The sequence below is a fragment of the Triturus cristatus genome, chromosome 9 (genome assembly GCF_964204655.1).
Source record: "Triturus cristatus chromosome 9, aTriCri1.1, whole genome shotgun sequence".
Lineage (NCBI taxonomy): Eukaryota > Metazoa > Chordata > Amphibia > Caudata > Salamandridae > Triturus > Triturus cristatus.
The window spans coordinates 1,130,587,245-1,130,610,125 of record NC_140592.1 but is presented as its reverse complement, the minus strand read 5'-3'; the positions used below and the strand labels follow the sequence as shown (position 1 = coordinate 1,130,610,125).

At 44.4% G+C, this 22,881-nt stretch overlaps 2 protein-coding genes across 5 annotated transcripts in view; one reads left to right on the top strand and one right to left on the bottom strand.

Annotated features, from left to right (window-relative positions):
* Window positions 1-22,881, bottom strand: part of MIS18BP1 (MIS18 binding protein 1) — a 772,466-nt gene that overhangs the window by 658,832 nt on the left and 90,753 nt on the right. For 2 of the 3 annotated variants that reach the window (XM_085627029.1, XM_085627031.1), the window contains exon 3: window positions 12,388-12,434. The gene's annotated coding sequence lies outside the window, so the exon portion shown is untranslated. Of the gene's footprint in view, window positions 1-12,376; window positions 12,435-22,881 lie in introns of all 3 variants that reach the window. The other variant, XM_085627030.1, reaches the window with a different exon arrangement.
* The window catches only part of LOC146799479 (uncharacterized), a 165,390-nt gene that overhangs the window by 97,923 nt on the left and 44,586 nt on the right, over window positions 1-22,881 (top strand). The gene's annotated exons all lie outside the window — the stretch shown is intronic.

Below are 22,881 nucleotides of genomic sequence, written 5' to 3'. Positions count from 1 at the left end.
CGAACCTTTGCATTATACCAGGCCTGTTTAAAAAGTCTAATCATGGCATCCCTGCCTATGTGGGCCTGTCCATGGTACATCCGTGCCATGGTAGAGATCATGCTATTAGGCATCACTGGTCTTCCATCTCTGTAAACCCAAACTCTGTCTACTTCTCGTGGTGCACATCCTGATTTTATCCACTGTTTCTTTTCCTCTTCCCCTGCTTCTTCCTGTAACTGTCTCACTTCATCCTATGTGCTTACGGTGTTAGTAAAAAGCAAGGGGCCTAAATCCATTTCCTTCTCCCTGTTACGATTTAATGAAGTTTGGTTTCGTGAACAGTACTGCGGTAGATCATTTGCAAATTCATTACCTTCTGTCACATAATCGGTTCCTTTTCCGTGCGCGCTACATTTTATAATGGCGATCTGTTTAGGCAGCTGTATCGCCTCAAGTAATTTTCCAACTATCTCTGCATTTCTGATTGGAGTTCCACTCGACGTCACGAAACCTTTTGAGACCAAATTTGGCCAAAATCATGCACCACTCCAAACTTATACTGGCTGTCAGAAACCACAGTGACTCGCACATTCTTTCCCAACTTGCATGCTCTAATCAGTCCAAATAACTTGGCAACTTGAGCAGATCGTACTTCTCTCAAACAAGATTCTTCCAACACAGTTGTTACAGTACACACAGCATATGCAGCACTCAAAATTCCTTCTCCAGTTCTTATGCACGATCCATCCACAAACATCACATAGTCACTCTTGTTCAGAGGCATATCTTTTATGTCCGGACGCAGTTTAGTGCAAAAATCAAGCACTTCCAAACAATCATGATTAACTTAATCTTTCACCTCTGCATTTACAGCATCAGGTAATAATGTTGATGGGTTCACATTAGTGCATCTTACAAGACTCACATTTGTAGCACCTAAAATCACCTTTTCATATTTTGTTAGACGACTATGCGTCATGAATTGTGTTTTACCTCTTATCAAAAGGATCGCTACATCATGGGGTACCAACACTCTCACAGGGTATCCCATTACAATTCCTTCACTCTGTTCCAAACTCTTGCACGTGGCAGCTACCTCTTTCAAACATCCAGGCAATGCCACAGCTACTGGATCTAGTACAGCTGAAAAATAAGCAATCTGTCGTCTCAATCTTCCATGTCATTGCAATAACATGGAAAGAGCACATCCATCTCACTCACTGCAATACAGTTCAAATTCTTTTTCATGATCAGGCATTCCAAGAGCCTCTGCTTCGCACAAACTGTCTCTCAATTGTTTAAAAGATTTCAGCTCTTCTTCACTCAGCTCAAGGGGATCTTTCACATCACTCTTTGTCAAATGTACTAGTGGTTTTGCGATCAGTGAGAAATTGCTGATCCACTGTTGACAATATCCCACCATTCCAAGAAACATTCTGACTTCTCTCTGTGTCATTGGTGCTCTCATTCCTTTAATTATTTTAATTCTGTCCATTGTTACTTTTTTCAGGCCTTTTTCAATCTTATGACCTAAGTATTGTACTTCTTTCTGACAAAACTGCAATTTTGATGGGGATACTTTAACTCCTCCATCGGCCAAATGATTTAACAGCGCAACTGTGTCAACCACACATGCTTCTCGTGTCTTCGATGCCACTAATAGGTCATCGATGTATTGTACCAGCACTGAACTTTCTGACATCTTGAAATCTTCCAATGACTTCTTTAGAACCTGATTAAATATTGAAGGACTCTCTGTATATCCTTGAGGGATACGGCACCATGCCAAAATACGCTCCCTGAACCAGAACGCAAACAATTGTTGGCTATGAGGGTGCAAAGGAATAGAAAAGAAAGCATGACACAAGTCAATGACCGTGTACCATTCTGCATCATGGGGAATCTGATATAGAATTACCGAAGGGTTTGGCACAATGGGACAGCAAGGAACAACAATTTTATTCACCTTTCTCAAATCCTGCACTATCCTAAAGGTCCCATTTGGCTTTTCCAAACCCATGATCGGAGAGCTACATGGACTGCTCATTATTTCTCTCAAAATTCCTTGTTCAATCATTCTGTCTATTACAGGCGTTACTCCTGCAATTATCTCTGGTGTTAATTTATACTGAGGAATGCTTGGGTAATTTACTCCTTTTAGTTATTTTCACAGAATCTACTCTTTTCATTAATCCAACATCCTCTCCCGTGAAATCCCACACTTCTGCTTTCACTGTTTCTTTCAATTCTTGAGGTAATCCTTCTGGATCAAATACAACAAATGCTTCGGTAATTTCAGGTTCTGAATTTGCCATTGTCATTCTATACAGTACATCTTCGTCGGGAGTTTCAAAGGCTAAACCATCAGGTGTACAAAAGATGGTGCAATTCATCTTGCACAGTAAATTCCTCCCTAACAGATTTACAGGACTAGTGCCGCATGCAAAAAAACGATGCATGTCAGTGAATTTCCCTAGCCTAACCTTTACAGGATCAGTAAGATAAGCTTTTATCTGTTTGTTCGAGACCCCAACTACTTGGATTGTTTCACCCGAGAGAGCAAGATTTTTCACTTCAGCTGATCTAACAGTTGAATGAGTAGCACCAGTATCCACTAGGATAGTAATGTTTACTTCATTCACCTTTCCATCCACAAAAGGTCCTGTCTGGTCTACCTCTAGAGTTGCGCCAAGTACGCACTCCTCTTCCTCTCCTAGGCACCGTCAATCATTTTCTTCTGACTCACTCTCATTGCGTTGCGGCCAATACTGCGAAACTGCACCAGCGCGCGGTAGCTTTGTTACCTGTTCTTCGTTGTAGAATCCTGTCTCATTACTGTATCTTTGAGGATTTACATTCTGTGGAAAAGGTGGTTTTGGCACCGGACACTGAGTAACAACCTGCTGCTGTCGCGGTGATTGGCAACTCACCTCATTCTGCACCTGTGGATTTAATGATGAATTTTCACCATTAGCTTTCGGTGGTAATTTACACTCTGATTTCCAATGCCCTAATTTCCCGCAATTATGACATGGCCATTTCTTTTTAGCTTCATCTATGCTAATCTGTCCTTTTACAATGTTAGGCTTTTGTTTTGCTTGCTCTATTCCGTTAGCTTGTTTGATTAACTGGGCTTCTTGTCGCTCTGCTTCCTTAAGCTGTGCCCACATTGCCTTTTCTTTTAACTTGTGCTATTTGGCTTCAATTTCATCACTAAAATATTTTGCATGTCGTAACACTTCGTCTATCTTTTTATTTTGCCAATCTACGGTATGCTGTTTAATCATTTCACTAACTTCAGGCCTTAAACCATAAACAAATCGGTACACAAAATGACTCAAATCCTTTACACTTAATTTCTCGTCTCCACTGTATTGTTTAAAAGCCAGCAATAACCTTTCATAATATGCATGAACTGATTCCTTAGCCTCCTGGTGAGTTCTGTTATGTTATGTTAAAACCATTTATAAAGCGCGCAGCTGCCCCAACGAAGGGGCGTCCCGGCGCTAACAGGAAAAACCAGGCGAGAAATGGTTAGGCTATGGGAAAAAGAAAAGTTTTGAGAGCTTTGCGAAAGGATATCAGACACTCTAAACTGCGGCTCTTCAAAGGGATGGAGTTCCACAGCTTGGCCGCAAGAAGACGGAAGGACTTGCCGCCAGCTCTGGAACGCTGGACTCTGGGGACAGCAGCCAGGATCAGTTCAGAAGAACGCAGCATGCGGCTCGGGATGTAAGGGGTGATCGAGCCCGACAGGATCTCAGGTGTGGAGAGTTTGAGAATTTTAAAGGTGAGACATAGGGACTTGAAGTCGACCCTTTTAGAAATAGGGAGCCAGTGGAGACGGCGGACAGCCCCAGCTCCAGAACATGATCTTGAAAGGCCAAGTATGGCACGTGCTGCTGTATTCTGGACGCGCTGTAGACGGTTCAATTCCGCCTTATTGGCGACCAACAACAGGGAGTTGGCGTAGTCCAGTCTGGAGAGGATAGTAGCCTGGACTATAAGTTGGTGTGTGGTCGAGTCAAAGAACCGAAGAATAGGCCTTAAGCCACGTAACAGACCGAAGCAGGTGCCTGCGGTTTTCTTGGTGTGTTCTTGAAAACTCAGGGTAGAATCGAATAAAAACCCGAGGTTCTTTACCACCAGCTTAGGGGAAGGGGCAGGGCCCAGAGACGAAGGCCACCATTGAGTGTTCCAGAGCCCCCTGTCCTTGCCCACCAGCAGGACCTCGGTTTAGCTGAAGACAATTCTCCGTCAACCAGCCTGCGACCGCCTCAAGGCCTGTCCGAAATTGGGAGGCGTCGTTCGCATGGTCATCGGAGAGCACCACCACCAGCTGGGTGTCGTCCGCGTAGGAAACCATGGAAAGACCATGGCGGCGGGCGACAGCTGCCAGGGGCTGAACATACAGATTAAACAGGGCCGGGCTCAAAGCCGAGCCCTGTGGAACCCCCTACTTGATGGATTTAATGGAGGACGCAAAAGGGGGAGAGAACCTGAAAAGATCTGTCTGACAGGAAGGAGCGGAACCATTCGAGGGCAAGGTCTTTTACTCCGACTTCTTCAAGTCGACGCAGAAGGATCCGATGGGAGACTGTGTCAAACGCTGCACTCAGATCGAGTAGTACGAGTGCCGCTGTTTGACCTTCGTCTAGGGTGGAGCGCAGGTGTTCACTCACCACTCGGAGTGCAGTTTCAGTGCTGTGACCAGCGCGGAATCAATTCTGAGACCGGTCTAGAATCAAGTTATTGTTTAGAAAGTCAGAAAGGACTTTATTGACATGTGCCTCCGCCACTTTAGCCGCCCAGGGCAAGAGGGAAATCGGACGGAAGTTTTCGGATTTGGTGGGATCCAAAAGAGGTTTTTTTAGCAATGGAAGCACCTTGGCTTGTTTCCACACTGTGGGGACCGATGCCATGCTGAATGAAGAGTTAATGGTCGAAAGTGGGTGCTGCGATTATTCGCAGCACCCATAAAGTCTCCTCTCTACCATCCTTTGACATATCAGGAACAGACAACTTGATCTTTAAAATGGATACTAATACTGGATCATTACTTCTCATCCTTATATATCGCCCCCCCCAAAATACACCCTCTTTTTCGGCCTCCCTAGCTGAACAACTTGCTCCTCTGATAATCTCCCATAATAAAATTGTGCTGCTAGGAGATTTCAACCTTTGGCTGGACTCCGCCGAGTCTGACTCTCAGGCAGCCACGCTGAAAGAAACCCTCCTCGACATGAACCTCTCTCAACATATTCACCTTCCTACTCATGTCAAAGGGCACAGCCTAGATCAAATCTGGTCCCAAAACATTTCCTTGGCTATTCAGTCTATCACGCCCTGTGTTTGGTCGGATCATTATCTGATCAATTTTACTATGACTACCGGGAGAAGTAGAAACCCCCTGCCCAAGCCAGGAGGAAAAACTAGAAGGTGGAAGAATGTTGATGTCCCCGCTTTTATTGGTTCATTAACTTCTTCCCTTCCCCCGTTTGACCGGGACATCGAAAAGATGGAAGAAGCTTTCTCAGGGTGGCTACTTCAGGCAGCGGACGCTCACGCCCCCTGTACCTACTTTCCACGCTCTCGCCCCAATGACGCCCACAGGTGGTTTACACCTCTTCTGAAAACCCTCAAACTTGAGGTCCGTCAATTGGAGCGCAAGTGGCGTACAGCCTATTTAGAACAAGACAGGGCTAACTATTGCAAGGCTCGCAAAAACTACCAAAAGCTTATCCTAAAACACAAAACCGACTATTTCTCCGAAAAAATTCTTAAGGCTCATAATCAATCCAAGGAACTGTTTAACATTGTGGAAGATCTTAGCACCAGTGACAGAACCTCCCTCCCGACAGTTCCCACTCAGGAACTTTGTAATTCATTAAACTCCTTTTTCTTTGACAAAATCTGCACCATTAAACAAAACATTCCTACCACTCAGTCTCCCCTTTTATTTGCAGACACCTTTTACAACCCTGCTACTCTGGACTCCTACCCCCCCATTGAAAACGTTAACCTATCTAAACTTCTTTCTAAAATTAAATCCGGCTCCCCTGATGACATCTGCCCCCCTTACATCCTGAAAGAAGTGGGTACCAGCATCCCTGGGGGCCTACTTCCCATGCTGAATGGCTCACTTGCTCAGGGTAAAGTTCCTAACAACTTTAAGAAAGCCCTCCTTATTCCCCTCATAAAAAAGGCAGGAGCCAATCCATTAGACCCACTTAATTACAGGCCTATATCTTTGCTGCCATACTGCGGTAAACTTTTGGAATCTCATGTATGCGACAGCATCTCCACATTCCTCAAATTCGGAATATCTAGCACCTAATCAGGCCGGTTTCCGCCCTTGCCATTCTACTGAGGCGGTCATCCTCTCGGTGCAGAATACCCTGAGGCGGAATGTGGATGAAGGGATCCATCAAGCTCTGGTACTTTTAGATCTTTCTGCTGCCTTCGACACGGTCGACTATACCATCCTGGTCGACCGTGTCGAACAGGCAGGCCTCAGGGGCCCTGCGCTGAGCTGGATCCGTTCATTTATCACTGACCGAACTCAATCGGTCAGATTGGGCTCCTTCACAGCTCCCACCATACCCACCATCTGTGGAGTACCTCAAGGCTCCTCGTTGTCTCCCCTGCTTTTTAATTTGTATCTACGCCCTCTTTTGTACTCCCTCAGGCACGCTAAGGTCACCATTTTCAACTACGCCGATGATTTGCAGCTCATCTTTCTTCTGAACACCAAGGACTCTGTGGTAGAATTCCAAAACACCATGTCCCACATTTTGAGTTGGATGAGCTGCAATCACCTGAAACTTAACCCAGGCAAGACCGAACTGGTCTTGCCTGGACAGAGCACCCTCAGCTGGAACCCCAGTTTCTGGCCCTCCTTCATGGGTGCCCCCCCATCTAAATCCTCCTCGGTTAAGAGCCTTGGCATTTTCATTAGTGAGGATCTCTCCCTGAAAAAACAAGTCGGAGCTGTTGTTTCCTCCAGTTTTTTTCAGCTGAAGAAAATAAAAAAAATCGCCCGCTTCTTCTCCCAAGCTGCCCTCACTCAGATCGTCATCTCCCTGGTTTTGTCCAGATTGGACTTTTCCAACAGTCTTTACCTCGGGCTCCAAACTGGAGAGCTAAAACGCCTCCAGCTGGTTCAAAACCAGGCAGCCAGACTTCTCTTGAACATCCCTAGAAGGCAATCAGTCAGATCTGGCTTGAAACAGCTGCATTGGCTCCCGGTTGAGCAACGCGTGGCCTTCAAAGCTGGGTGTATCCTCTTCAAGTCTTTACACGACATTGGCCCCATTTTCATCAGCGACCTATTTAAAAAATACAGCCCCTCCCGCAACCTCCGGTCTGCTCATAAAGCCCTTCTGACTATCCCCTCGTATAAGAAGAAGCGTCTCGGAGGCAGCTGCTTTGACCATCTTGCAGCTGCCTTCTGGAACTCTCTCCCTCTTCATCTGAAACTTAGTGACAACATCCTCAGCTTCAGACACTCTGAAGACCTGGCTCTTCTCCCAGGCGCATCACTAAGCTGCCTTTTCTCCACCAACCGATGGCCACGCCTATTCCTTCCTACAGCGCCATGAAGCCTCCGGGCGTACGAGCACTTAACAAATATCATATAACATTAACAAAGTGAAGGGGTGAGATGAACGGAAAGGCACTCTCTGAATTGAGTTGGTCTCAAGGGGTCAAGAGGAGATCCCGATTTGACTTTGGTGCCGAAATCAAGGAACCCCTCCTGAGAGATGGGGGGAATGATCTCCAGAGTGGCATAAGTAGTAGGGATTAAAGGGCACTCTGAAATCCAGGAGCAATTGGAGAAAGTTTTGTATATAGTTTCAACTTTTTGGATAAAGTAAGTAGCGAGTTCCTTGCGTTGTTTTCCGGAGGTGATGTAAGAGGTGTGTGGATCTTTCCTCTTTTTCAGGTCACTGAGGATCTTAGATATGCATTTTGTAGGGTTATTGCTAGATGCTATCTGAATGGTAAAGAAGGCAGTACGCGCTAGCTGTATGGCTTTATGGTAGCTTTTGATAGCAGCCTGATACTGGTTTTTCACTAAGGGACAGTAATTCTTCCTCCAGGCACGTTCGCGTTGTTTACAAACTGTCCGCATAGTGGACAATCTTTACCCAGTCAGTTTCTTTCGGAGGTACTTTATTTTTCAAAAAAGTAATTACCTGATCATATGTTTTCATTACTTCTGGATCTGGGGCTCCCGTTTTAGGATCCCTAGGATACTCTTGTGTTGGCCAATCTATTGTAATCTTACATTCTGCCCATAAGTCTGCAGGCACAATTATATCAAAAAGTTCATTCAAATCTATCCACAACACCTTTTGAAAGTTTGACAAACCTATCTACCTGTCTGTACCATTCAACTGTTTTTTCTCTCAATCTCGGAAAATCGTTTGTAAATGACAAAATATCCTGTCTAGGCCATGGAACATGTACATATCCTCCTCCAGGAATTTCTCTCATTGAACACGCTGTTACTATTGGCCCTTTTTCTCTCATGTGGAAAGCCAAAGAGGCCTTGTCTGTAGTTTCTTCTCTTCTTCTAAACCATCTACTTTTGCATCGATCCACATCACCCCATTTTCTTAATGCAATTAATTCTTTAATTTGGGTCAATCTCCCTGCAGTATTCAAGTTTCAATATCCTTTTCAGAAAAATCTACCCTGTATGGCTTCTGTAATTACTTTATTTTTTCAAAATCAATTCCCATTTCGCTCTCTGTCTCTTCTAATTTTTCATGCAAAGTCCTTGCTCTCCAAGTTATGCTTTTACATAAAAACAATATCTCTTCATCCTGGTATGCTTTTAATTTATCAGTTGGAATTGTTCCGACAATTAACTCTTCTAAAGTCACTTTTAATTTTGCCACATCTAAAGGTTGTGGTTCTGTGTCCTTTCTCTGTAAACTTCTTAGCCAATCACTTAATTCTTCAGATGTGGGTCCTACAGGGGTTGTCGCTATTCTCATTTTATCTGCTATTCCCTCTGGGGTTTCCGTTGCTGATTCTGTTGCCATAGGTGTCTTACTTACTGGCCTTTGTTTTACAGTTACATTTTTAGGGGTACTTAATCCTGATATTCCAGCAGTAACCTTCCAATCATTTTCTCTTAAACTACTCCTTTCTTTCTCCTTTTGCATACTACAATTATATGGGACTGTCGAACAATGCTCACTATCTTTTTGCTTATCAAAAACTAGTATCACTGGTCCAATAGTTACAGGCACAGTCACTGCTTCTATATTCTTTGTTAATTCTTTAATCTTTTCCCTTAATTCCAGTGTAGTTCTAGCTAACTCTGCAGAATTTTCATTTTCAGTTCGGTTTGTGACACTCGAATCTTTAAATGGATTATTTTTCCCAAAATTAGGTGGCATTTGTTCAAAGTTTTTATTCATTACAATCTCTTTTGCCGGTGCACTTGGCGTCACCAACTCAGAATCCTGTTATATGGAGGTTTTTTTTAAATAAAATATGTCCTCCAGCACTTCATCCTCCGATTCACTCGCTCCATATCTGTAACCTTCTAACCCTGTGTTATTCCTCTTTTCTGTGCATTTTATACCCCTCATCTGTCCAGCATTTCCCAGGGGAAACCTACCATCAGTCATGTTCGCATTTCGCCATCTTCTCATTCTGTCATCATGACTTTCTTGACCACAATGTCTACCAAATATATAATTATACCTTCTTCCACTCCGATGCCTTTCCCTTTCATACATCTCTTCTTCCCATTCAGTCAAAGCCTTGAATTGGGTAGGTCTGCGTTTTAGTTCTAACCTCATCATTCTGTCTCTCAAATTTCGTAGTACTGCCAAACTAAATAAACCATTTTCCGGAAACGCTAATACTCCATCTTTGGAAGACTTTGCCCAATTCTCCAACCAAATACAAGTATGATAACCATATTTCGCTACCGTAAAAGATGCAGGCGTCTTCGGTGGAGGAAGTATCTGCCGTTCCCTAGTTACAATCTGCTTAACACTGTGACTCACACTAACGCACCAATCGGAGCGTCTGCGTCACTCGTAAATTCTCCAATTCCACCGCGACTCACACTAACGCACCAAACCTAGCGCATCTACGTCACTCTGGTAATTCTCCACTCCCAGCGCGTCTCACACTCACGCACCGATCACTGAACACTTTGTCGGTCTGCAGCTGACCAATCCAGCGCGGTCTTTCTGACGTTAACCTCTCTCACTACTCCTGCTCTTGCTGACCCCTCCTTTACAAAATTCTATCTGCAAGCTTTTCTTACGTTTTCTTCAATCAAAATCCATTAGTAACCACATAAAACATCTCCATTGCCTGTTTGCTAAACCAAAGAGATAGCTTTGTTCATTTACACAAGAATTCTGTCTTTCCAGCAGGCAGCGCTTACCTCTACCCTACTACAGAATTTTCAGTTTCGCCGATAAAGTAGCACTTCCCTCTACCTTACCCTTCTTACAAGCATGGGGAAGACCTGTTACTTTCCCAGGGATAAGCATGTTCAGAGCTCACAATTGACTCCTGTTCTTAAGGCTGAAATTTCACAGGTGGCCTTCGCTATCCATTCACCACTCTCACACGTAAAATGTCCCTAAAGATAACACACGACGATGTTACCACTTTGAAATCAGACAATGCACTGTGCGACTTCACTTGCCACACATTTCCCCCTGCCTGCATACAGGGCAACCGACTTCCTACTTCCCGGAAGTCTTTAAAACAATTGACAACATAAAACACAACACCAACTCAACAGAAAGTGTTAGACATAAACTTTTGAATATAGGGGTTTTATATACACTAAACTAGTCAAAATAACCATTACTAATCACCAAACTGGTCAATAACCATCAATCTGCTACCAAGAAATCTGATGCAGCGCAAATCACTAAAATGTACATATTCTCCTTATGTCACAGATTCTTATTCACAACCACTCATTCATTCATTGGTGGGGCCCATAACACCAACACTCATTCAATCAAACTCACTTTGAATCTGCACACAGGAGAAAAGCGCAGGACATGTGGGGACCTTATTACTTATCAGGATTAATTTGCTTTACATTATACCTATACATCTTCAGAATCCTGACCTTAACATCAAGGCACTCCACCACTTGATCGATGGACCAATTAGTTGGACTGGTTGATGGTGATTTAGAACCATCAATAAAAGCCTAGGAAACATTTTGCATTTCTCGTAATTTAATTAAAAGAACCACAAACTCATTTCTTATTAGTTAAATTTTGTTTATCTAATAATACATTTCTTTACATTCACATTTATTCACTACAGCTCATAATATAAATCTAGTTTATTTAAAGAGAAAGCAAACATTTAGTATATAAGCATGAAAACACAGTCAATTAAATACCTGTTTGCCAAAGATGACGAATTCTGATCAAACAGAGAGTTATCCACATTCTCAGGTACAATTCCCAGGACAGGCTGTCTGACCCACGGCACAGGATCAAACTGTCAGACGAAATATAGAATGCACGGCAAATTTCTTCCCATATGAAAAATAAACCCAAGGCAAACCAATAAATTGCCAACAGCTCACGCAACCTAGCACCATGAACGATCAAAAGCCATTGACGACACCCAATTGCGGATGAGGGCATTATATACCCTTATTCCCTCTTACTTCATAATAGCATGCAACATTTTAGGGGCAGAGAAAATGTTCTGATTGGACAGTTCGGGGTTATCTGTAGGGTTTTAAAAGTTTCCCAGGACATAACTGGTTCTTCATGATGACTTGGCATAGGAAGGCATGATTTTATTAATCAGGATGCTCAGGGTCAGTCAGAGGTGATGCCTATTAACTCTGTGGAAGCGTTGCAGCATTCAGGTGCTCCCGTAGTAGTCTGCCATCTGTATCCTGTGGAGCTACACTACCTCCTTGCGGTCTCACCCCACCTCCCAGGACATGCTGCTATGATGTCTTTCCTAGCATCAGCAGTGCAGAGGCATATATCCCGTGGGCAGGTCTCTTTCTTGCTCCATTCACCTGGTGTTCCTCCTTACCTCCATCAGTGCTGTTCCCAGTTGGATGGCCTGAGCTCACAAGAGCGCCATCTTGGGAACATCCTAGTCCTGCTTCATCATGTTTGGTATTTTGAGCTTCAATCCTCTTGGTGGTTGTTGCTTTCATTGGGTAATAGAGAAATAATTCTTATTGTTCAAGGCTTGCCTTCATAGTGACAGACCCTTACCTATTTCAACTTTCTTTGCACCCACATGGTAGGCTTCCATGCTTTCTGGACTTTCTTAGCAGGAACACTGACAAGTTGCCCTACCCCAGCATGACATTCTCGAGCTTGACTTCTAGGTTCCTAAGTATCTGTAGTATGGTTACCTAAATCTTACCGATGTCTGTATGGCCAGTGCCTTCAGCTGCAGGTGCCCCCAAGAACCTACCAAGAAGAGACAGCACAACATTATCTTCTTTTCTAGTCAAATTCAAATTTAGCTTTATTCGATTTTTAGTCATTTAAAATCACAAAAGCATACATATTCATAAAAACAAGATAGATAAAAAACATTTGATAAAATACATTAATTAAAATACAAATATCTGTCATAAAGTGCTTTCAAGTAAGGTGTATTAGCCTGTAGAGCAATGCATTCCTAGCGTTACGCATTTACACTTTTTCTAGCTCAGTGTATTTTTCAGAAAACCGGTCATGACACATACAGATAGTACACTGTCTAAAAATTGTAAATATAAAAATGCTGGATTACATTGTCTCCAACCTGCCTGTATTAGTAAGGGGAGAATCCATCTTTTTCTTTCAGATGCGTAAAATTTACAGAACAGTGTCACATGGATAGTAGATTGTGGTGACACGTTATCACAGGGGCAAGGAGAAAGCTCTCTAGTCCAATCGTTTATTCCTGGGTAACTAACCAGACGATGAAAAGTGTTGAACCTAAAGCGAGTTAAAAGATATCTAGCATATCCCTCGGTACAGCATATGAGGTACGGTTGAATGTCATACGTAGTCAAAGTCAAATAGTGTTGTACTACAGACTTCTTGTTCATCTCCTGGGTGATTCTAAGTGACTCTAAATGGGACAAACCGGTTAATTTGAGCTCCTTCCTCGGGATAGAACACATTTTTTTGGTGGTAAAATAATCAGAATGCCCTATGTCACTCAGACATTTTTTGATATAATTCAACCATGTAAACTTATTAACATGGTCCAGATTCATAGAATCCCTTATTATCTGTCTATTTAAACCGGTGCTGCTAGTGGTCCATATGCGATGCCACAACAGGACAGGTTGCATTTTTATAATATCCGAGACATAAGGGATACCCAGCTCGCTGTGGCAGTTAAAAACCGAGGAGCTTGCTGGTACAGCTAAAATGAACCGTAAAAAGGCATTTTCTAGACGTTGGATCCTAGAGACATCATAAAAGCCCCAAATTCCCGCCCCATAAATCGCAATGCTTATGCATTTTGCTTGAAATTTTTTTAGAAGAATACCAGGGGGCCTTTTTCCCATTTTCTTGGTAAAATTAACAAGAGCAGCAGTTGACTTAATAAATAATAGACTCCTACTTTTCACCGCTGGGCCCCAAGAGCCCGTGTTTGCAAATAAAACACCCAGATAAGAAAAAGTATTAGTGGAGTCCACCCTTTTATCCACCATTTGGAGGCTATTACATTTGCTTCTCCCACGCCCACAAGTCATTATAAAAGTTTTTTTAGCGTTTAATTTCGGTCCTAGCTTATTCATAAAACATGTATATAAAATAAGTGCTTTCCGCAAACCTAGTTGCGTGCGGGCCATAAGTACCGCATCATCAGCGTAGAGAAGGGAAACTATCGGCCTTTTGTTGACATACGGGTGGGTCCTGCGCTGTTCCTTTAAGCTCCTGCTCCAATGCGTTAGTATATAGAGTAAAAAGAAACGGCACAAGCACGCAGCCTTGTCGCACCCCCCTATCCACGGTGAATGGTGCGTTACATTCTTCGTTAGAGCCGTTGCGCACCTTGGCGGTAGCCCCGGAATATAATTTGTTGGAGGGAGGACTACCGGGGAGTCGGGGGGACTACTCCGGGGCCCCTTCCTACCGCAAAGTTATAGCCGAGCGTCGCCGAGAAGCCTCCTAGGAGAGGTCCTTCTCCTGTGATCATACTAGGCCCAGTAACACCACTACTTAGGACTCCGTATCAGTTACTTATCTTGGTACTTTATCAATGGTAGCACATTCAATATATTTACAGGGGGATCGAGTGATCCAGAAGAGTCTCAATGTCTTTGTGGGGGTAGGGTAGCGGGACAGTCTTAGTACCAGCCTGGTACGGGAAGGCTCTGTGCCAGACCTTGCGTGCTGGTCTCAAAGCAGCTCGGACGTGGGGAGCCGCGACGGTGTCTGCAGGGCTCGGGTGGTAGTTCCGCTTGGGTCGAGCCGCGACACAGTCAGCAGGGCTCCGGTGGTAGGTCCGCTTCGGTCTAGCCGCGACGAGGTCAGCTGGGCTCTGATGGTAAGTTCAACAAGGTCGGGCCGCAACAGCGTCAGCAGGGCCCCAAAGGTTCGTGAAGGTCTTTTAAGCACGATGGAGACGCGACGTCGTCAGCAGGGCTCAGAGTGTAGTTTCAGGATGAGTCTTTCTCCGTAGGGTCAGCCGCGATCCGATCAGCAGGGCTCTGGACTCCGGGATACAACTGCCGTCTTGTTGCCGGGTCGCCCCAGATATAGGTCTGGAGCCCTTTGATGTCCGGACCCTTGCGCCCGGGGGGGTGGAGAGGCCGGGTCGGGAGCGGCCAGACGCCCAGCAGGAGAGGCGCCAGGCCCAAGAGAGCTGTGGGGCGATCGCACCTAGGTGTGGAAGGACGGTTGGGGGTCCCATCGATACTGCCCTCCGCCGGGAGTGGGGAGGTGTTCACGTGGTATCCCCCTGGCCAGGGGTTGGCGCCCTGATGTCGGGTCTCGCTGGGACCGAGGCCGGGTGGAGCGGGGTCACGTAGGTGGTTACGTAGAGTAACGTACAATCCAAAATGGAGGAGCCCCGAGGTGCATGGGACCTCGTGCGGCTTAGCGAGGGGGAACAGGACCACGCCACGAGGCCGGCTCCAACATAATTCTTTTAAAAACTGTATCAAATCCGGATCAACCTTAAGATTAGATAAAATACTCCACAGTTTATTATGTTTTACACAGTCAAATGTGGCAGTTAAGTCTACAAACGCCACATGAAGTTTCCCGCCCTTTGCCTGAGTGTTCTTCCCAATTAAAATGTTCAGATTCAAGGCTTGCTCGATTGTCCCCAGCCCTTGTCTAAAGCCATATTGCACATCGCTTATTATGTTGTTTTCATCAGCCCAAGATTGTAATTTATTCAAAACAACTCTTCCCATAACCTTCATTAAAGAATCGAGAAGGGAAATTGGGCGATAACATGCCGGGTTTTCACGTTCTCCTTTTTTTTAAATCGGGACAATTACTGACTCTGACCATGTTTTCAAAAAGCTCAACTGGCTTGTAAGATCCTAGTTATCAAAGGTGTCCAGAGTAATGGGGTGGATTTGAATAGATCGATGGGAAGCCCATCAGGTCCGGGAGCCTTGCCACCTCTACTTGCGTTTAATACCTCAGTCACTTCGTCAAGGGAGATTTGTAATTCAATGGGTATAAAAGTATTAGAATTTTCTAACAAGGAAGCTGATAGATCCGGATTGATTTCCTCCTGTCCCTCAATGCTGTAGACCTTCGAGAAGAAATCTATCCATATCTTTTCGTCTATTGCGACCGCTTTTGTCGCAACATCCTTTGTTTTAAAAAATGGCGCATTTACTGCCTGCCAAAACAGGGAACAATCTTTACTCAGAGAAGCGTCATGAAGTGCCGTCCAAGCTTGATTTTTTTTAAATTCCTTCTTGTGGATTTTTCGCGCTGTGTTTATAGAACTTTCTACACTCCCTGATCTCATCTAGGTCTCTCACAGTCCTGTGTAGAGCCTCTTTTAAACGGGAGTATGACTTTGTGCAATTTGTATCAAACCACCCATTTTTACGGTCTCGGTTACTTCTATTTTCAACTTTGAGCGTGTTTTAAACAATTGAGGTAATCTGTAAAAATTCATTCAAGGTGGTATCATACGAAGAATCTTCCTGGAGGCAGGCTAAAATTAAATCATAGGGCTTAAGGATGATTTGCTTATTTAACTCAACCGGATTACATCTCTCCCAACGCAAAGTATATCCATTTTGGGTAGAGAGATGAACACCCTGGGTCCCAACCAGTTTATTATTCAATCGCTGAGTTGGTGCGTCTGGCAATGCTAGATCAGTGCTTAGAAGCAGGTGGTCACTAATGACATTTAAGTGTTTTTTAAAGTTTGCTATCCAATTTGCATAGCAATTTGGGACAATAATAAAATCTATTATGGACCGACAGCCTCTACCTATGAAGGTGTAATCAAAATCCGCTCTTGGGGAACACAGTCGGTTTGCAAAACAGAGATCGTGGAAAAACAAGGGTTCATTAAACTTTTCTCCCTGCTCCGTGTGTTCAAAGTGTATTATTGGCTCGTCCTCCTCAGTCGTTAAACCACAGGCACCTAGTCCTGATTTAGAGCATAGGTTGACATTAAAATCACCCCCCCAAATGGTAATCATATCTGTGTCTATTGAAGGTCTCAATTTACCAATATCATCATTAAGCTGTCTCAGGATATCCCCCAGATGACCCTTCTCTATGTTGTTATAACAATGTATCAAAGTTAGGAGACCGTTCGAGCCAACATGAATCAGACCTATCTGGTAGTAATTTGTTGATTTTATCATAGACATTTTTTGCACCTCCAGTAAATTAGAGATGTAGATACAGAGCACCCCCTTATGTCTGCCAGGATTTGATTGAATTGCCGGAGTGTGGAATGTCTTATACCCTTCTTTTCTACTCATATCAGACTTTTATGTTTGTTCTTTTGAATGGCAAATCTGCCAGCACCATTTGTACAGCAAGCTTAACATTGTCTCATCAAAATAAGGGAGTGGGGGGGGAACCACCTTTTGAGCCTTTACATAAGTCATATCACCAGTATTTATCCTGACGAGTGGCATTCCTGGGTGACTGTATTTCTGGTAGATTGAGGAGTTGTCTTCAAGACTTAAGTGTTATACAGTGTTTAATCACAGCTAGGTTTCCTTAAGGACTCAACCTTATTTCCTGCATGGAGTTATTTCAGATTTTCACCTTAAGCAGACGATTACCCTGCCAACCATCTTTCCAGAACATTCTTCTCAGACCGAGAGGACTTTTTTTGCAATAGTTGTTAGAGGGTGTAGCTTCAACAAAACGGTCCATAGTTAGGTCGAGAGGGTTGTGTATCATTTCTCATTCAGCCTCCATCTACCTAATAACCTGCTTTCCGGTTCGAGCTGGTTGATGCTAAGCTGAATTTCCAAACTTTATAGGCCTGGTGCACCAATAGCCAGCATCCTGTCGTACACCATAGGAGGAGTTCCATAGCATAAAGCATTCCACAACTAGGTCTATATTGTTGGGGCCTTGTCGAAAGTGTAGCCCTTAGATGGGAGGAAAGCAAAATCCAATGTCAATGGAGTGGGGCATGTTATTGGAGAGTTGTAAGATGCATGCCCCGGATGGCGAGAGGGCGACAGGCTCCCAGTGAGTGGGTATGCATTAGTCCAAAAATCACATAATGGTTTTCACACACCTGTAATCACCAGGCTTACTGGTGACCCCAAGATTGATAAATTAAATAGGACTACACCCACATAGGCACTCCCCCGCCCCCTCTCTCCTTTCCAGTATCATATTAGTAGCTCTCTGGGGACACACAGATCCTAAGTTGGTTGGGGATCGGGGGGGGGGCTTCATAGTTGAACAATTGAATTTATGGCCATGGTCATTAACTGTATATGCTTTGACACATATCAAGATGGTGACAAATGTATCCAATTTACAGATAGGAAATTGATTAGATTCTACAATGTATGCTGCTGAGAAGGACATCATACTCCTGTAGTACTGACTGTTTACTATAATAAAATGCAATAAAGTTTGTGGGCAAAAACATTCCACTACTAGGAAGGGATATGTGCCTCCAACATTGAGGGGGCTCACTAGCTGCCCCCTTGTTCCATAAATAAGTGCCTATAGTTGGCAGCAACCTAGCTTGAGGGGGCTCGCTAGCTGCCCCCTTGTTCCATAAAGAAGTGCCTATAGTTGGTAGCAACCTAGCTTTTTATTTAGCCTCCTTGCTTTTTGTACTAGGGCAAACTAATATACCAGCCATTGCAATTGTGCTGCTAGAAAATATTTAGTGTATGGAACGGTCATGCCACAGTCCATCCGTGGAAGCACAAGTTTGCTCAGGTCTACTTATTTCTTACCCTCATTCCATAGTAGGTCTAGCAATTGCATTCACAACAAGTAAAACCAGCTGTTATCCAGTTCGTATATCCGTTTACGGAGGAAGCATCACTGTTTTGGTCAGTCTGACATGGACGACCATGAACAGAAGGGATGCCTCTAAAAGATAACAAACCCCTCAAAGAAAGCCGAAGTTGTTGGCGCGCTGAAATCCGTTCCTTTCGTTCGCACCAACAGCGCGGATCCGAAGAGCTAACTCGGTCATTATCATTTTCCTTTATTTCGGCTTTGTGCAAACCATACAAGGCATAATACATACAAAAATGTATATATTACAATATAAAATAAGAGCAAGACCTGCTAACAAAGGTGATTAATTTAAAAAGAAAAGGTAATGATATTCATTACTGGTCCTATTAGGAATAAAAGTTCATCCTTTAACAATCCGCTTTGTTCTTACATGCCATATGGATAGTAAGAATTTTGAAATTGAAAACACAATTGGGCTAATAGTATCAAATCTGCATTAGCATTAGTGATTGGTGGTCCTTCAATCCCAACAATTTACACAATGGTTTGATCCAATGGACACATTATCTTGTATAAGCAGGACAAAAGAAATGAGATGTGTTCAAGAGAGTTCTCAACTACACATCCCATAGGTCAGGTGTTTGACTTAATGGCACAATTTTTCCAAGTACTATTCAAAGCTAATACAGATAAAGTTCCGAACCTAAATTTAATGTACAGTGAACATGCATAAGAATTGAGAACCACATCTAAATAAGAATCTAATTCAAAAGTGCATTTATGGTCGAGAAACAAGTCTGTCAAACTATCTGCTGGCGTACTTTGTATTTTCCCCCAGGATGAAGTTCCAATAAGCCACTTTTAATGTTTCTTCTGAGTTATGTGGTACCAAAAGTCGCCTAAACCAAGCTTAAAAAGCCCGCGCTTTATATGGGCCCTGCAAAGGATTTTATCAGCACATGAACCTACCAGAAGGCATTGAAGCCAATCCCTATATGCTTCTAATTCTTCTGTTGCCCATACCCTTAGCCAATACAGGATAGGTCTCAATATTGTAATATCTGAACTAGATCTCATACTTTGATCCATACAAATGGACAATGATGGAGTACTGGTGTGAAATCTTAATAACGATTTCAGGAAAGTATCTCTACAACTTCAAGTGAGTTTAGTGTACAGTGCCCCAAATTTCTGCCAGATATAATGCGGCCCCACAAGCGTGACTTCTGTAGATTTCAATTGAAGGGGCTATTGGGAAAGTAGTGGCTCTATTCGTAAACTGATGATGGCCTGCACCCTGTTTTAAACGAAGGGTACTTTAAAAAAAATCTGTGCTGACAATTTGTGGGAGTCCTCCAGATTCACTCTCAAATAATCAAACTCCGAAACCTTTTCATGGGACTCTCCACCCAGCATTATGTTTCTTCTATTCTTTTTCTTTTTACCTCCAAAGACCATATGCTTAGTTTTATTCTAATTAATTTCCAGGCCATAATCCCTACAAAAGAGCGTAAACTTCTCTAAGAGGTTTAATAATCCTGTAGATGTTTTAGATATCAACAAAGTATCATCCGCAAATAGTAGGCATGGAATCTTACTATCTTTAATCTTTGGAGAATCCTTCTCACAATCAGACAGGTAGGGTAGGCATTCATTAATATACAAGAGGAAGAGCGTAGGTGCCAATACACAACCTTGGCGTACTCCTCTCATTGTAGGTATTTCGTCAGTTCGTTTCGTTCACCACCCGTTCCTCAACTTAGTCTTACAAAGTTGTCCACATAGAGTTCCTTTATAATCTTGAAGAGCCCTGACAAGACCCCAAACCTGGCTCAAATTTCCCATAGTTTGGGCCTGGGGACAAGGTTGAATGCAGATCTAAGATCTACAAAGGCTACAAATAATCTCCTTTCTTCCAAATTCACAAGTAAAACCAGCTGTTATCCAGTTTGTATATCAGTATACAGAGAAAGCATCACCATTTTGGTCAGTGTGACATGGATGATCATGGACAGTAGGAGGTGCCTCCAAAACACAACAAACCCCTTAAAGAATGCAGATGTTATCGGCGAGCTGACATCTGTTCTTTTCGTTTGCACCAACAGCACAGATTCAGAGAGCTACCCCGGCCTTTTTTTGACACTTTTGTTTCCGACTTTTTGTTGATCCTGTTTTGTGAGTTCTCAGTGTGTTAGGGACATGCATCCTACCGACGGAAATGTCACTGACCGATGTCTGTGTCTGATCCCCACTTGGTCAGTCTCTGGTGCCTGGGGTGTGACCCCTACTCCAAGGTCAACACAGAGTGAAAGTCGATGCATCCTAAGACGATTTGCGAGCAGATGATGAAGCTCCTGGTGGGGTGGCAGAAGAATGCTCTGCATTGTTCTCAGTCCCATTCCGAACATCTGGGTTGTTTCAGAAGCAGTTCCTGTGCAGATGATTTGTGTTCTCCAATACTTTTTTTCTCTAAGTCGAGTAAGTCCCAGAAGCACAGGAAGAAGTTCAATCGACCTCCCCCTCCAAACATCGTGCTTTTAGGTCCTGCTTCTGCAGAGCCGGCTCCGGGTACGCTCTGTTCTACTCCAAGTTCTCCAGGCCACCACTGCCCAGTTGAAAGAGTTTAATGACACCATGCTTGCTATTTCTGGGTGAACAATTCTCTTTGGCATGCCCTGGGCCCCATGGAGCCAAGAGGTGCTCCTGCTGGGTCACCTTCAGTGGGTCCCCCCAGATGCGAGCTTGGCCCTCTTGACCAGCCCCCAGATGCCTCCTAACGCTGACACTGGTGCCTCCATCCCCCATGGCCCCAATTCTCCGATGCGGTTACCACTCAACAATGAGCCTATCCTTATTTCAGACTCTGAGAGAGCGCCGTCCAACGTTAACTAAGGTCTGCCTAGGCCATGTCAACCCCTGGACTTGACTCACTTTGACATTCCTTTTGTTTCTGAAGGGGGGATGATGATTATGAGGTGTGAGGACCTTTGAGGAGGACCCAGACCAGGGAGAGAACTGGCATGAGGAGCTGTGGGATGCCAGTACGCTTGATGCATCCACAGACTTTGGCATTCTCTCGCCTCCAAGCCCTATGTCGCAGGAAGGTGCATCTTTTGCCATTGTGATGATTCGGGCAGCGGAGTTCCTTAACCTACAACTGCCAGCCATTGAGGACAAGAACAATATCTTAAGAGGTGCTTCACCTGGGAACGAGCACTACTGAGCCTTCATTCCCCTTTAATGAGGCCCTCACTGACGTTCTTCTGGGGGGCGGGGGGCTTGGCCTAAACATTGCAGAGTGGCTTTTGTGCATCACATGATTGCCTGCCATCATTGTCTCACGCTGGGGGACCCAGTCTTCCTTTCCCAGCATTGCTCCTCTGAGAGCCTGGTAGTGCTGACCTCAACAGCGAAGTTAAACACAAACTCATTTCCTCACCGGAGAGGGAATCCAAGAGGCTGGATACCTTTTGGCAAGATCATTTTTCGCCTTGCAGACTGTGAACACTGCATCCCTCTTGGGCCGATATTCCCTTGCTCTATGGTATTCGGTTGCACAGCTGCTGCCCATGCTTCCTGAAGAAGGCCAATGCAATTCTGAACAAAGCACTGGTCGACGACCAGGGGATAGCTAAGATCACCATTAGGTATGGACTAGACACAATGGGCTCCCTGCACTGGGCCATGACCTCTTCGGTGGCACTTCGTAACCACCGTTGCTTGCAGTCTCCTGGGTTATCGGGATGTCCAATCATCCTTGATTGATATGTCTTTTGAGGGATTCAGCTTATTTGGCAATAAGGCTGACAACACGCTCCAGGGTTTTCACGAGAGCAGGGTAACCAACATACCCCTAAGCCTCTCTCTTTCTTCCTGACCATAACAGCAGTCCTTTCATCCCTTCAGTGGTGTTATCTGGGACTCCTGTGGGCATCCACAATACCAGCCTTATCCCCCACCCCAGCAGACTTCCTAGCCTTTTTGTGAACAGGGTTGTGGATCCTACAAAGGATGCATGAGCCAGAGCCAGTGCGCTGCCCAGTCCCCACACCTCTGGCTGCCACAGCCTCCAAGCTGCTTTAATGAGCCCTCCACCCAGTATAACCATTCAGTTGCGAGCAGGAACCAGCTTCCCCAATAGACCAAAGTCCCTCCTACCAGAGGGTGCCTCAAAGTGTGTGCAGGGGTTAAGCCCTTCCATGTGTGAAACCCTCGCCACCATCCCCAGAACAGCTGTTGGAGGACCATCTCTCCTTGCTCTGTCAGGCTCTGTTGGCCAGAGGAGCCATTGAGAGGGTTCTGGCCCCAGAGTCAGGATGTGACTGTTGTGGTGCCGAAAAAGGGCAAAGGGCTCCACTTCATACTCGACCTGCGCCCTTTCAATGTCTTTCTGAAAAAAGAAAAAGTCAAGATGCTCACCTTGGAAGAGGTACTATCTGCCCTGGACCTTGGAGACTGGATGGTAGCTTTGAACTTG